Source organism: Somniosus microcephalus, chromosome 10 (assembly GCF_052327205.1).
Source record: "Somniosus microcephalus isolate GS21.2 chromosome 10, FLI_Smic_1.0, whole genome shotgun sequence".
Classification (NCBI taxonomy): Eukaryota; Metazoa; Chordata; class Chondrichthyes; order Squaliformes; family Somniosidae; genus Somniosus; species Somniosus microcephalus.
Window position 1 is genome coordinate 106,282,228 of NC_140996.1, and position 13,545 is coordinate 106,295,772.

Genomic DNA, 13,545 nt, shown 5'->3' on the forward strand with positions numbered 1-13,545 from the left:
CCAAAGAGTTCCGGAGGTTCTTGAAAAAGAATGGGGTAAGGCATTACACATCCACCCCGTATCATCCAGCCACAAATGGATTGGCTGAGAGGTTCGGACAAACCTTTAAGAAGGTAATAAAGGCTATGTACAATGACAACATTCCGCTGCAGCACAAGGTGGACAATTTCCTGTTCGCTTACCGGAATGCGACACATGCAGTCACCAACCAGGCCCCAGCCATGATGTTCTTTAACCGAAGGTTAAGATCTCGCCTGGATTTGCTCAGACCAAACGTACGAAGAGATGTTGAGAGTAAGCAATTCCAGCACATCCATGAGAAGCCAACAAGGAGCTTCAATGTAGGACAACCAGTCTTGGCCCGCGACTACCGAACAGAAAAATGGCAGCCAGGAACGATATGCACACGGCAGGGCCCACTAATGTACACAGTGGACGTTGGGGAGAGCATCGTGAGACGCCATGCTGACCAGATCCTAGAGTCACAGGAACAAGTCAACCCCATGCCTCGCCCATACGTACCCGGTGATGAACCTGACGTACAGGTCGCATCTACCCCAGAAACAGTAGCATCGGAAGCTGATGAACCAACCGACGACAGGGGGCCAGAATCGCCTCCGCACCAAGAGCAAGACACTCGGGAAAGGCGCTATCCAGAAAGGATCAGGAAGCCTCCCCAAAGACTGAATATATAAATAGACTATTTTCAGCTAATGTTGCATGTTAAGTGTTAATTGTAATTAGTTTGATATTTAATTGTTAAATGAGTGTTATGGTACTGTTAATCTAAAAGGGGAGGAATTGCAATGTATATACCTTTAAGGGGGGAACTATCTTTTACAGCTCATGTATACTGCAGTACCGGCAGTGACCACACCTGTATATAGCCCTGAGTAGTAATCTGTACAGATCAGTTCCAGTGTGAGCCACGTTGAGTAAACACCTGTTGTATCGTTCTCCTGCAGTCTGTGTCTTATTATACACAGACACAACAGGCCCTATCCAAGATAGAGTAGTGTTGTCGCCTGGTGAATCACAAGTCAAACGTGAGCAAGATCAGATGGATTAAGACAGGGACAGCAGTGGAGACTCCTCGCTCTGCTATGCTGCATGCAGACGCTGAGCCTCGGGGGCCATCCAGGAAGAGGGCGATCCTGGAACTTCAGGAACAAGTACAGGGTTAGTAACCACGGTGACTGTGAGTGTGCAGAGAATGGAGGAGTCCATCTCAAATATGAGCACCACCATGGCGCACGCACTGGCAAATGTAGGTACCGCCATGGAAAGGATGTCCACCTCCATGAAGGACATAAATCGCTGGACTCAGTAGAACATGGTAACACTTCTAAAAAGATGGTCATCTATGGAGGGTAGATGGGCATCTATTGAGGAGAGAAACCAAAGGTTTATGGATGTCCTTGTTATGAGGAATGTCAGTATAGACATGGGTTCTCATGGCCCCACTGATGTGCAGCAAGGTGCTCTCCAGCTACTTGCTGGTAGAGAAGTGCGGGTAGCTCATGCTAGGGATGATGGTGGGCGGCAACATGGAAGTGGGGGCTCCTCTTCAAGCGCTCAAACTTCCACCCCCTTGCCAACCCCTCGGTCAGAGCCCCAGATGCCTCCCCGGACAGTGATGGCCGAGTCTGCCCCTGCACAGCCGCAAGAGGAGCAGACTTTGGCAGGGCCCTCACAGGTTCCAAAACCCAGAGGATGACCGCCAAAGGCATCTAAGCAGGCGCAGCAGGGAAGTGAGCAGGCTGCTTCCACCTCTGCTGAAGCCACAGAGGTAGCACCATGTAGAAGCATGCGTAAAAGAAAGATCCCACATAAATAATCACTTGGGTGATTTACTATAAATGAATGTTAAGTTTCTGTTCTTTTACTTTGTTGTAATAAATTACTTTTTTCTGATGGTTTGCATTCGATGCCATATGTGTGCTCACAATTGGAAGTGGCAGAGTGAAGGGTAAGGGCGCCTTTTATGTCCAGCAATGGTGGGGACAGTGCAAGGAATGCACAGTTCATTGTAGAGATGCTCTATGGTGTTGAAGTGGGGTCTTGCCAACCTTCATGCACATGTGGCAGCCACATGTCTGTGCTGCATAAAGTTAGGTGAATCTGGCATTGATTAGGCCATCCCTGGCATTATGGGCTGCAATATGCTCGCGTGCTGGTCGCATTGGGTCAGCCGCCTCCTCCAGGTCTTCCTCATGCTGAACCTCATTTTGCTCCTCTGAAAAGGCTGTGTGCTTTGTGCCTTGTTCCTCATGCAGCGCTAATCCTCGCTGCAGTGCTGTGTTGTGCAGGGCACAGCAGACAACAACGATTCTCGAGACCCTGGCTGGTGTGTACTGAAGGGCTCCACCAGATCTGTCCAGGCATCTGAAGTGCATTTTGAGCAACCCTATTGTTTGCTCTGAGACTTCTGGTGGAATTGTGGGTTTGATTGCAACGCTCCTCAGACTCATTTGATGGCCTCCTCAAAGGTGTCATCAGCCACATCTTCAGGGGATAACCCTCGTCTCCAAGGAGCCAGCCGGAAAGTTCGTTTGGTGATGCAAAGAGCTGAGGGACAGTGGACTGGCACAGGATGTAAGAATCATGGCAGCTGCCAGGGAACTTGATGCACACATGCATGATGCTCTTCCTATGGTTGCACACCAGCTGCACATTATGGAAGTGGAAGCCCTTGCGGTTGACAAATACTGCTGGGGTGTGATGGGGTGCCCTAATGGCCACATGCGAACATAAGAAATAGGAGCAGGAGTAGGCCATTCGGCCCTTCGAGTCTGTTCCGCCATTCAATGAGATCATGGCTGATCTTCTGCCTCAACTCCATTCACCGGCCCTATCGCCATATCCCTTGATGCCCTTACTAGTCAGAAATCTATCGACTTCTGTTTTGAATATATCCAATGACTGAGCCTCCACAGCCCTCTGGGGTAGAGAATTCCAAAGATTCACCACACTGTGTGTGAAGAAATTTCTTCTCATCTCAGTCCTGAATGGCCTAGCCTTTATCTTGAGGCTGTGGCCCCTGGTTCTAGACTCCCCAGCCAAGGGAAACATTCTCCCAGCATCCTTCCTATCAAGCCCTGTAATAATTTTGTATGCTTCAATGAGATCCCATCTCATTCTTCTGAATTCAAGAGAATACAGGCCTAGTTTACTCAATCTCTTCTCATATGACAGTCCCGCCATTCCAGGAATCAATCTCATGAACCTCTGTTGCACTCCCTCTATGGCAAGTATATCCTTCCTTAGGTAAGGCAACCAAAACTGTACACAGAACTCCAGGTGTGGTCTCACCAAGGCCCTATATAATTGGAGTAAGACTTCTTTACTCCTGTACTCCTGTCGATGACGCCCTGCACCCATGGGAAGCCAGCCAGATTGACAAAGCCAAGCACACGCTCGGTAACACTGGCTTCATCAGTGGAAAAGTGGATGTAATTGGCGGACTTGTCAAAGAGGGCATCGGTGACCTGCGTGATGCATCTGTGTGCGGCCGACTGGGAGATGCTAATGTCTGCAGCAGATCCCTGGAAGGAGCCTGACGCAAAGAAGTTGAGGGTGGTGGTGACTTTGACAACCACTGGTAAGGAGTGTCCACCCGCTCCTCTGGGCTGCAGGTCTTGATCGAGCATTGTGCAAATGTTTGCGACTACCTGTCGCGAGAGTCTCAGCCTCCTTTGGTACTGCTGCTCAGTCATGTTGAGGAAGCTCATCCTCTGCCTGTAAACCCTGTGTTGGGAGTATCTCCTGCGGCGAGGTGCAGCCCTGCGCTGATGGCCTCTGCCCTGTGCAGCAGCAGATGGTTGAGGAGAAGGTTGTCGCTCTTGTTGGTGCTGCTGGTGTGCCTGGTTCTGCTGCTGCTGCGGCTGATTGTGGTTAGATTCTGAGGACCAAGGTGAGAGAGTATAAATCGTTCCTATTCTGCTGTTGTATATGGCAGGTGAGGATGAGATGTTAGAAGCAATCATTCAATGGAGAGAGGTTATTCCAAGGAGGTGACAGTGGATAAAGTTTACAGCACACACTTACAGCCTCAATAAAGATCAAATGTGTCTTCCAAATCCTGAAATCAGCAACTTCTGACATTGGAAAGTGACCAGATGTGAATGGTTAACTTTTATACTGCAGTTGCAGCTGTGAACTATTCAGCTTGATGGAACTCCCGACATACTTACCCGACGTGATCTCCGAACGATGTGAACCCCGTTAAAAATATGGTAAAATAGGCTGCCAAAATAGTTATTAACTAAGCACTTAAATGCCTCCCCTGCTGCTTGGTGGCGGGTCTGTTCTGAAATCGCAGACCCAACACTTTGGAAACTTACATGGAGGCGGGTTCGGTGCGGGCTCCCAAACAGCTGTCAATCATTTCGATTTTGACAGCGGACCGCCTCCGAACCCGCCCTCTGAGCCACCGGCAAAATCGTGGCCTATGTCTCCAGTATTATTACCTTATTAATACAACAGTTCTATGTTCCAGTGTTAGTTTTCACATTCTAAGGTATTAACTATTCTTTATCAGTACACTAACTCCATGTTTTACATTCGAAATCATCCACTCGATGTTTCATTAGTACACCAATTCTATATATATTTTTTCAGTTTCTAAAGCATTCACTCTAAATTTCTTTCTTCTCCTGTAGAGTACTTTCATGATAAGAATACCCCCAGTATGCACCAATATTGCATTTTTGAGCCTTACAGATAAGAAAGGTCTCAGATAAAAATCTCTGGGTACATCTCAGTTTTACATCTCATCCAAAAGTCAGTTTAGTAATTAATTGTACCATATTATGCAGTGTATGCGTCGTAACCTTTCTTTGAACAATTTAATGTAATGTAGAATAGAATTCATTTTAATAGCATTAATAACAATGAAATCTGTGATATTTTTAGGAAAAAAGCTGTTAGTATATTTTATCTAAGTCAAGCATACTGTACATTATTTTGAATTGCACAGAATTTGGTAAGAGATACAGATTGCATGACAAAATTTGACATAATTTAATAACTTTTCTATTTTTTAGTCTATTACCAGTGTGAGAGTCCATTATTATAACACCCAGTACACTAGGACAAAATAAACAAGAGAAGGTACTATGAGTAATGTATGTTAAGTATTCAGCTTTAACAACCATTTATTACTTGCCAGACTGAAAAACTAATAACTTGAAAAAATTGTTATCTTGAATTGCAGTTTCATCAGCAGGATTGCTTGAAACTTACAGCCACAAGACATGACATTGATGAAGTAACTGAATACCTTATTGCCTGCTGATATGATTTAGTTACATCACATGTAGTATTTCACTTGGTTAAATAAACATCATTATGGCAAAGTGAATAATACATGAGAGCTGTGTCTTTAAATGCAAAAGTAATTTGGAAAGAGGTTGTGAGTGGGGAATCTTGGAGGTCTGTCTTGGAACATTTGCTAATTTAAATACATACAATACTAACAAATTGTACATGGTATTGATCACAAGTTGGGACACCAAATAGGGTAAATGCAATCGGAAAGTAGGCCTTCACTCATTTAATATATGACATGCATTTCCAGCTGTCGATTCAACCGGTATATGTTAAGGAAGGCTCAAAGATGTCATTTAAACTTGCACATAATTGTCTGATATTCCTGCCTGCATATCATCGATTCATATTCATATTTAAAAAGTTTCCAGGCTTGCCAGACGCACAGCTGAATATTGGCCCGGAATTTGTGGCCAGCAGCAAAGCAAAGGCGTTAGCTTCTGGCCCTGACGTACAATCCACACAGGGATCTCGCAATCCCTGTGTCGAGAACTTTGGGTTTTCCGACCTTGAATTCAGTTCAACGGAAGTTAATGGGTATTCCCTTTTACAAACTGTTATGACGTCAAGAGGCTGTCTAAGTAGCCAATCAAAAGGCAGAATTCTCGCAGAGTGTGATCAAGGAAGTAGGTAAGCCCTTAAAATTCTAACTTTTTAAAATAGTTAGAGAGAGCAAAAGAAAGATTGGGGTTCCCACATGGGGAAAAGGCAATCCTAAAATAAAGATGCACAAACTTCAAAAAAAATGTTAAAAATGTCTTGAAAAGTTGCTTAAAAATTTTAATTTTTATTAAAATGGACAAATTTCACACTGCACAAAATTAAAATTAGTTCTCCAGGCTCTTAATGTTTGTTTAGCAGCCAATACGCTGTTAAAGCCCCAGTCACACCTAATCTCTTTGAATCTAACTTTTAATTTAACAGTGTACTTACTGCGGAAGAGCCAAAGTTTTCATCAGTTTCAATGATTTACGAGATTTCACTGATTGTCGGCTCTGTGGGGGTGGGGGAGTTCTGCTTCAGTAGGGGCTTGTGGCAAAGGATTTCTGCCTTTGCCAAGAAGGTTGGTCATTATCTGACTTTTGTTTGGAAGGCCAGGAGTTTTATTAATTCTTTATGGTCCGCTTTTTTTCAGTCAGTCTCCGATGAACAGGTTTGGGTGGTTTTCTGATTGGTGCATGGCTCCATTCTGAGTTCCAGTTTGTGCAGTTTGATGATCCTTTTTCCACTTTCAGGCTGAGTTGTACATTATCCGGTGAGTTTTTCTAAAGCTGATTCTTCCACCTGCATGGTTCCCAAGATAGGTTTCGATATTTTTGTATTAGGTGATATGTCACATAACGTTAAGCTCATAGCACCACATATGGGTGCAAATACTTTGGAATGTTGAGACAACTCACCGTTTTTAATATATATAATTGATGACAACAATGTTCCCCATGGGTAACTCCATAGATTTGTGCGTGTTGGATCAAGAAAAGAAGATCGAATGAAGGGATGTCGAGATGCTCTGCACCCACACGCAAAATCTGTTTCCTTTTTGTAAAAGACCAGCTGTTTCATTGACTGCAACTAGGCAACATGTTGCCCAATGTCCCCCACCATGTAGTCTCCTGGAAGAGGCAAAAAAAAATCCTAGGTCAATTCAGGGACAATTTATTCTGGGATATTTTTCTTTGCGCCCCCCCCCCCCCCCATAAAGAAGGTAATAAAAAGCAACTTCCAGGAGATAACAATGACCACGATAGATAAAGAGGAGGTACTTAAAGGATTTGCAGTCCTCAAAGTAGAAAAGTCAACTGATCTGGATTGGATGTATCCTACTTTACTGAAGGAAGTAAGGGTAGAAATTGCAGAGACTCCAGCCACAATCTTCAAATCCTCCTTGGGTATGGATGGGGGTGATGCCAGAGAACTGAAGGATTGTATATGTTACAACTCTGTTTAAAAAATGGGATTGGGATTACCCCAGCAACTACAGACCAGTCAGCCTAATGTTGGTGGTGGGGAAACTTTCAGAGACAATAATTCAGGACAAAATTAATTGGCATTTGGAAAAGTATGGGCTAATAAATGAAAGTCAGCACGGATTTGTTAAAGGCAAATCTTGTTTGGCTAACTTGAGCGAGTTCTTTGATGAAGTAACGGAGAGGGTTGATGAGGATAGTGCGGTTGATGTGTATATGGACTTTCAAAAGGCGTTTGACAAAGTACCACATAATGGACTTGTTAGCAAAGTTAAAGTCCATGGGGGAGAAATTGAGTGTAGGCCCGTTTGGGGCGCCAGCCTCGCCATGGCGCTAAAAGTAGCGCCCCGGAAGCATTCGCGGCCGCCCGCCGGAAATTGAGTGGTAGCGCCCCACATCCCTCTTGGGGCGCTGCGACTGAATATCGTGGCGCAACGTGCCGCAGCGCCACACGCTGCAGCATGTCGCGCTGTGGTATTGCAGGCCTTCCTCCCTTTCTTAAAAGGGGAGGGGCCTTGTGCAGCACGATCTGGGGCCCAGCTGGGCCCCCGAGGATCTCGAGTGCAGGCAAAAGAGCCCGGTACCGAGACGAAGTGCCGGGCTCTTGGAACGCAGCCGGCACTCTGCGGGGTGGGGGGGGGGGTTCAAGGAGGCCAGGGACAGGAGCGCAGGCAGATGCTGGCAGGCGGCCAACAACAAAAATGGCCGCCCCGCACCTCTCCTTTAATTTGCACCTCCCCGGCCGCAGGTAGGCCCCCCTGAACCGGTCGGACATAGCGTCCGGCGGTAAATCAGGGGGCGCTTCATAATATCACGGCCGGGGCGTTAGCGGGGCACTGCGCACACCAATGACGTCATCGGTAGTGGCACAGCGCTAACGGCTAGCGCCACCACTAGCGTCCCGCGGAATTTAGCGGGCGGCGTGGACAGCGCCACGCCCGGGCGCCAGTTGGCTTGTGACCCACTTAGCGCCCTCTTAAGGTGCGAATGGGTGGCACAGCCAACTGAATTTCTCCCCCCATGAGTTTAAAGGGGCAGTGGCAGCAGAGATACAAAATTAGCTAAGGGACAGAAAGCAGAGAGTTAGTGGTGAATGGTTATTTTTTAGACTGGAGGGAAGTATACAGTGGTGTCCCCCAGGGCTCGGTATTAGGACCACTGCTCTTTTGATATATAATAATGAACTGGACTTAGGTATACAGGGCAGCGTTTCACAGGTTGCAGATGACGCGAAACTTGGAAATGTCGTAAACAATGAGGAGGATCATAACAGACTTCAGGAGGACAGACAGACTGGTGAGATGGGAAGACACATGGCAGATGAAATTTAACGCAGAGAAGTGTGAAGTGAAGCAGTCCGCATCTTTTAATGTGGGGTCGGGAGGAGCTCTCCTACTCCAGGCTCCATATTGAGGAAAGTATGGGGGCTTTCCTGCTGCGTTGTGCTGTGCGAGTTCAGCATGTGGTGAGTGAAAGCCTGGGGCATTCAAAAATCTGAAACAGGTCCTTTAAGATGCACAGGGCCCTAATGTGTGTAAATTATTCTGGCGTTAAAATGTTCTTGACGTGCTCCTGCCACGAGCCCATCTACCTTATACAGTATGGCGGGCGACACACGCTGGAAATGTGCGTGTACTTCCTGTCCACCATATTGGAGGCTTTGGAGCAATGTTCCTCCTAATTTTTTTTGGGTGCGCGATCTCTTTAATGGCCCATTCAAACTTCTGCGCATGCGCGAAACATCCCATTGAAAAGCCGGTGATCGGTCTGCACGGGATCTCTAGATAGCCGCGCAGCTGTGCAGCTTAACGGGAATGTTGCTTAGGAGGCAGTTTAGCGCCAGAGAAATGAATTTTTAGGCCAGAAGCTCTGATTCCCAAGAGAGGCCTTGGTAATGCTGTGCTACAAGCATGCTCATAGGTAACCTCTAGTTAACATTCACTGTAGGGCAGGCATTCTTAATGGCAGTAATGTCAGCTGTGCCCTTAAATCTTCCTCTATCTCATTTCAAGCTGTACTATGGGGCAGTTGGCCACAAGCCTCCTTCTTCTTAGGCAGTCCCTCAGAACCGAGGATGACTTGCTTCCACATTAAAAATGAGTTCTCAGGTGACTGATGAGTCCAATGCAGGACCTACAGTCTCTGTCACAGGTGGGGCAGACGGTGGTTGAAGGGGCAGGTGGGTGGGGTGCTTGGGTTGACGTGCGCTCCTTGCGCTGCTTGCACTTGGCTTCTGCTTGCTCCCGGCGAAGAGACTCGAGGTGTTCGGCGCCTTCCCGGATGCTTCTCCTCCACTTCGTGCGGTCTTGGGCCAGGGATTCCCAAGTGTCAGTGGGGATGTTGCACTTTTTCAAGGCGGCTTTGAGGGTGTCCTTGAAGCGTTTCCTCTGCCCACCTTGGGCTCTCTTGCCATGTCGGAGTTCCGAGTAGAGCGCTTGTTTTGGGAGTCTCGTATCGGGCATGTGGACGATGTGACCCGTCCATCGGAGCTGATCGAGCGTGGTCAAAGCTTCGATGTTGGGGATGTTGGCCTGAGCGAGAACACTGACGTTGGTGCGCCTATCCTGCCATTGGATTTGCAGGATCTTACAGAGGCAGCGTTGGTGGTACCTCTCCAGTGCTTTTAGGTGCCTGCTGTACATGGTCAATGTCTCTGAGGCATACAGCAGGGCGGGTATCACTGATGCTCTGTAGACCATGAGCTTAGTGCTGGGTCTGAGGTCCTGGTCTTCAAACACTCTCTTCCTCAGGTGACCGAAGGCTGCACTGGCACACTGAAGGTGGTGTTGGACTTCATCATCGACGTCTGCCCTTGTTGACAGTAGGCTCGTGAGGTATGGAAAGTGGTCCATGTTGTCCAAGGCCTTGTCGTGGATTTTGATAATCAGGGGGCAGTACTGTGTGGCGGGGGCAGGTTGGTAGAGGACCTTTGTCTTACGGAAGTTGCCCACAAGCCACCCTCCTCACAACCATCTCATGCAGCACAACTTATGTTTCACCAGCCATCAGACCAGGAGTCAGGTGAGACCCGGGCCATTTTAAATTCCAGGCCTCATTTAAATCACCAGACCCAACTCGCACCCGAATCTAGCATCAGCGATGTTGGACTGGTGGGAGTTCAGCAAGTGCGGCAGGAGGTCATGGCCGGGGACCCATGGAAACAGTCCCCAGCAGTCAGGTAAATGGTGGAAGGGGTAGGCGATCAGGGGAGGGAAGCCCAGGGCCCTAGGTTTCCTTGTGTATCCCAGAGGAGCACTCCTGTTTCTCCTAGCCCATAAGAAACCCTTTAAAAAAATCACCTTTTTGGCCCTCTTATAGGCCTGATGCTCCTTCACACCCAGATCTCCTAACAAGGTCGGCACCGGGTACTAAATGGTAGAATGTACAAAACTGGGTAATGAGCTCCTGTGTAATACCAGAATATACACAGGTCGGGTAACGAGCTCCTGTATAACACCAGAATATACACAGACAGGTTAACAGGCTTCTGTATAATGCCAGAATATACAGAGACAGGATAGCAGGATCCTGTATAATACAGAATATACAGAGACAGGATAGCAGGATCCTGTATAATACAGAAATATACAGAGACAGGATAGCAGGCTTCTGTATAATGCCAGAATATACAGAGACAGGATAGCAGGATCCTGTATAACACCAGAATATACAGAGACAGGATAGCAGGATCCTGTATAATGCCAGAATATACAGAGACAGGTTAACAGGCTTCTGTATAATGCCAGAATATACAGAGACAGGTTAACAGGCTTCTGTATAATGCCAGAATATACAGAGACAGGTTAACAGGCTTCTGTATAATGCCAGAATATACAGAGACAGGATAGCAGGATCCTGTATAATGCCAGAATATACAGAGACAGGATAGCAGGCTTCTGTATAATGCCAGAATATACAGAGACAGGATAGCAGGATCCTGTAAAACACCAGAATATACAGAGACAGGATAGCAGGATCCTGTATAATGCCAGAATATACAGAGACAGGTTAACAGGCTTCTGTATAATGCCAGAATATACAGAGACAGGATAGCAGGATCCTGTATAATGCCAGAATATACAGAGACAGGATAGCAGGATCCTGTATAATACAGAAATATACAGAGACAGGATAGCAGGATCCTGTATAATGCCAGAATATACAGAGACAGGATAGCAGGATCCTGTATAATACAGAAATATACAGAGACAGGATAGCAGGATCCTGTATAATGCCAGAATATACGCAGACAGGGTTAATGAGCTTCTGTATAATGCCAGAATATACAGAGACCGGGTTACGTGCTCCTGTGTAATATCAGAATATGCACAAATCAGATAATGAGCATTTGTATAGCTTAGGTATTGATTCACAAGCTTTGGATGTCAATTCTACAGCAGGCCCCTTTTAGCGTTAAAATATAGCCACGGTCTCAATTACTTGAATTTCAATTAGGCCATTGCTTACCTGGTGCAAGGGGCTCGCTGGCTGGCCTGACTGAACCTGTTAAAATGGCATGCCGCATGAGGCCAGTAAAGATCGGGTGAGTAGGACCCTGCAAAAATTTTAACCATTTGCACACCCCATTCTGGTGGGGGCGAGGGGTTAAAATTGGAGCTATTAATTTCAGAGTGGGAACTTACTACACGCTTTTTCCCAACATTGCGGAATGCAAAACATCTATTCTTCATTCAGTTCAGTTTAATGGAGCAATAATAACCATAGAGAAGTTAATTTAAAGGACAAAGTTATGTACAGGTAAGTATATTTCAGTCATTTCTTGACTTTTTCTTCATTTTCATGTTTATTTTCTACTGATACCCGGGTCCTAGATCACTCACCTTGCATGGGCAAAGGAAACTAGCTGTGACTGGAGAATTGTTTTTACATTATTTTAAATCTTCCACATTGCCAAGCGCAAATGATCTCTCTGTAATTGATTGTAGCAGACAATGTAGGCCTTTTATTTGCAAACCCCTCCTTTTGCCTCCTTAACAATGCTGGATGCCTGGCAGCATTGCTAAGATGTTAATGATTGGGAAATACATCAGATGACATGGGTGGGCATGTTCAACATCCACCAGTTCTGTCCGCAGAAAATCTCAGTAATGGTAACATATTAGGGAAGCAGTGGAACGGCTCACTGCAAACTTTCATTCACCACAATATCATGTCAAAATAGGTGGGGAGGGAAGAGGAAAATCTGGTCCTAAACCTTTGAAAGGGGCCTAGAAGTTACAGTAGACCTTGCTTGTTGAACCAATGTTGAAAAGCAAACAAATCATAGAATGATACAGCAGAGAAGGAGGCCGTTCGGCCCATCGTGCCTGTGCTGGCTCTTTGGTAGATCTAGTCAATTAATCCCACTCCCCTGCTCTTTCCACATAGCCGTATAAATTTTCCCCTTCAAGTATTTATTCTCTTTTGAATGTTACCATTGAATCTGCTTCCACCACCCTTTCAGGCAGTGCATTCCAGATCACAACAACTCGCTGTGTAAATAAAAGGTTTCCTCATGTCGCCTCTGGTTCTTTTGCCAATTACCTTAAATCTATGTCGTCCGGTTACTGACCTTTCTGCCACTGGAAACAGTTTCTCCTTATTTACTCTGTCAAAAACATTCATGATTTTGAACACCTCTATCAAATTTTCTCTTAACCTTCTCTACTCTAAGGAAAATAACCACAGCTTCTCCAGTCTCTCCACATAACTGAAATCCCTCATCCCCGTAAATGTCTTCTGCACCCTCTCCAAGGCCTTGACATCCTTCCTAAAGTGTGGTGCCCAGTACTGAACACAAAACTCCAGCTGAGGCCTAACTAGTTTTTATAAAGGTTTAGCATTACTTCCTTGCTTTTGTACTCTATTCTGTAGGATTCACAAAATTGTACTTTATATTATAAAGGGTCGAATGGCAGAAGAGGCCATGATTTTTAAAGACTATTTTAAAAGAAGCCCAGAAAAAGGGGCATACAAAATGGCTGCCAGACCCCGTGATCAACTTATTGGGACACTTTAAAATGGTTCCTGCAAATCCTCAGACAGCTTTGTGGATTCAGCCCAAAGTAAGTTCTGGAAGCTGTTTCTGAGAGAACGAAACCAGACACCCACATATACATATAGATCGGATGCAGATCCAGTCGAGATCGGCCTGTAGATAAAGGCCATCTAAATGTTGACCCAGACAAAAGGGAACAGTTTCATATTCATGAGAAGAGCATCAAGGACCCGTTAAGGACATCACCAGGAC

The 13,545-nt window shown here is 46.0% G+C and overlaps 1 long non-coding RNA gene across 1 annotated transcript in view; it reads right to left on the reverse strand.

The window, feature by feature from the left end:
• Window positions 1-4,873: 4,873 nt before the first annotated feature.
• Window positions 4,874-13,545, reverse strand: part of LOC147111602 (uncharacterized) — a 30,566-nt gene continuing 21,894 nt past the window's right edge. The window contains exons 2-3 of the long non-coding RNA XR_015079716.1: window positions 6,729-6,941; window positions 4,874-6,612 (exon numbers count right to left, since the gene is read on the reverse strand). This is a non-coding gene — a long non-coding RNA (uncharacterized LOC147111602). The remainder of the gene's footprint in view (window positions 6,613-6,728; window positions 6,942-13,545) is intronic.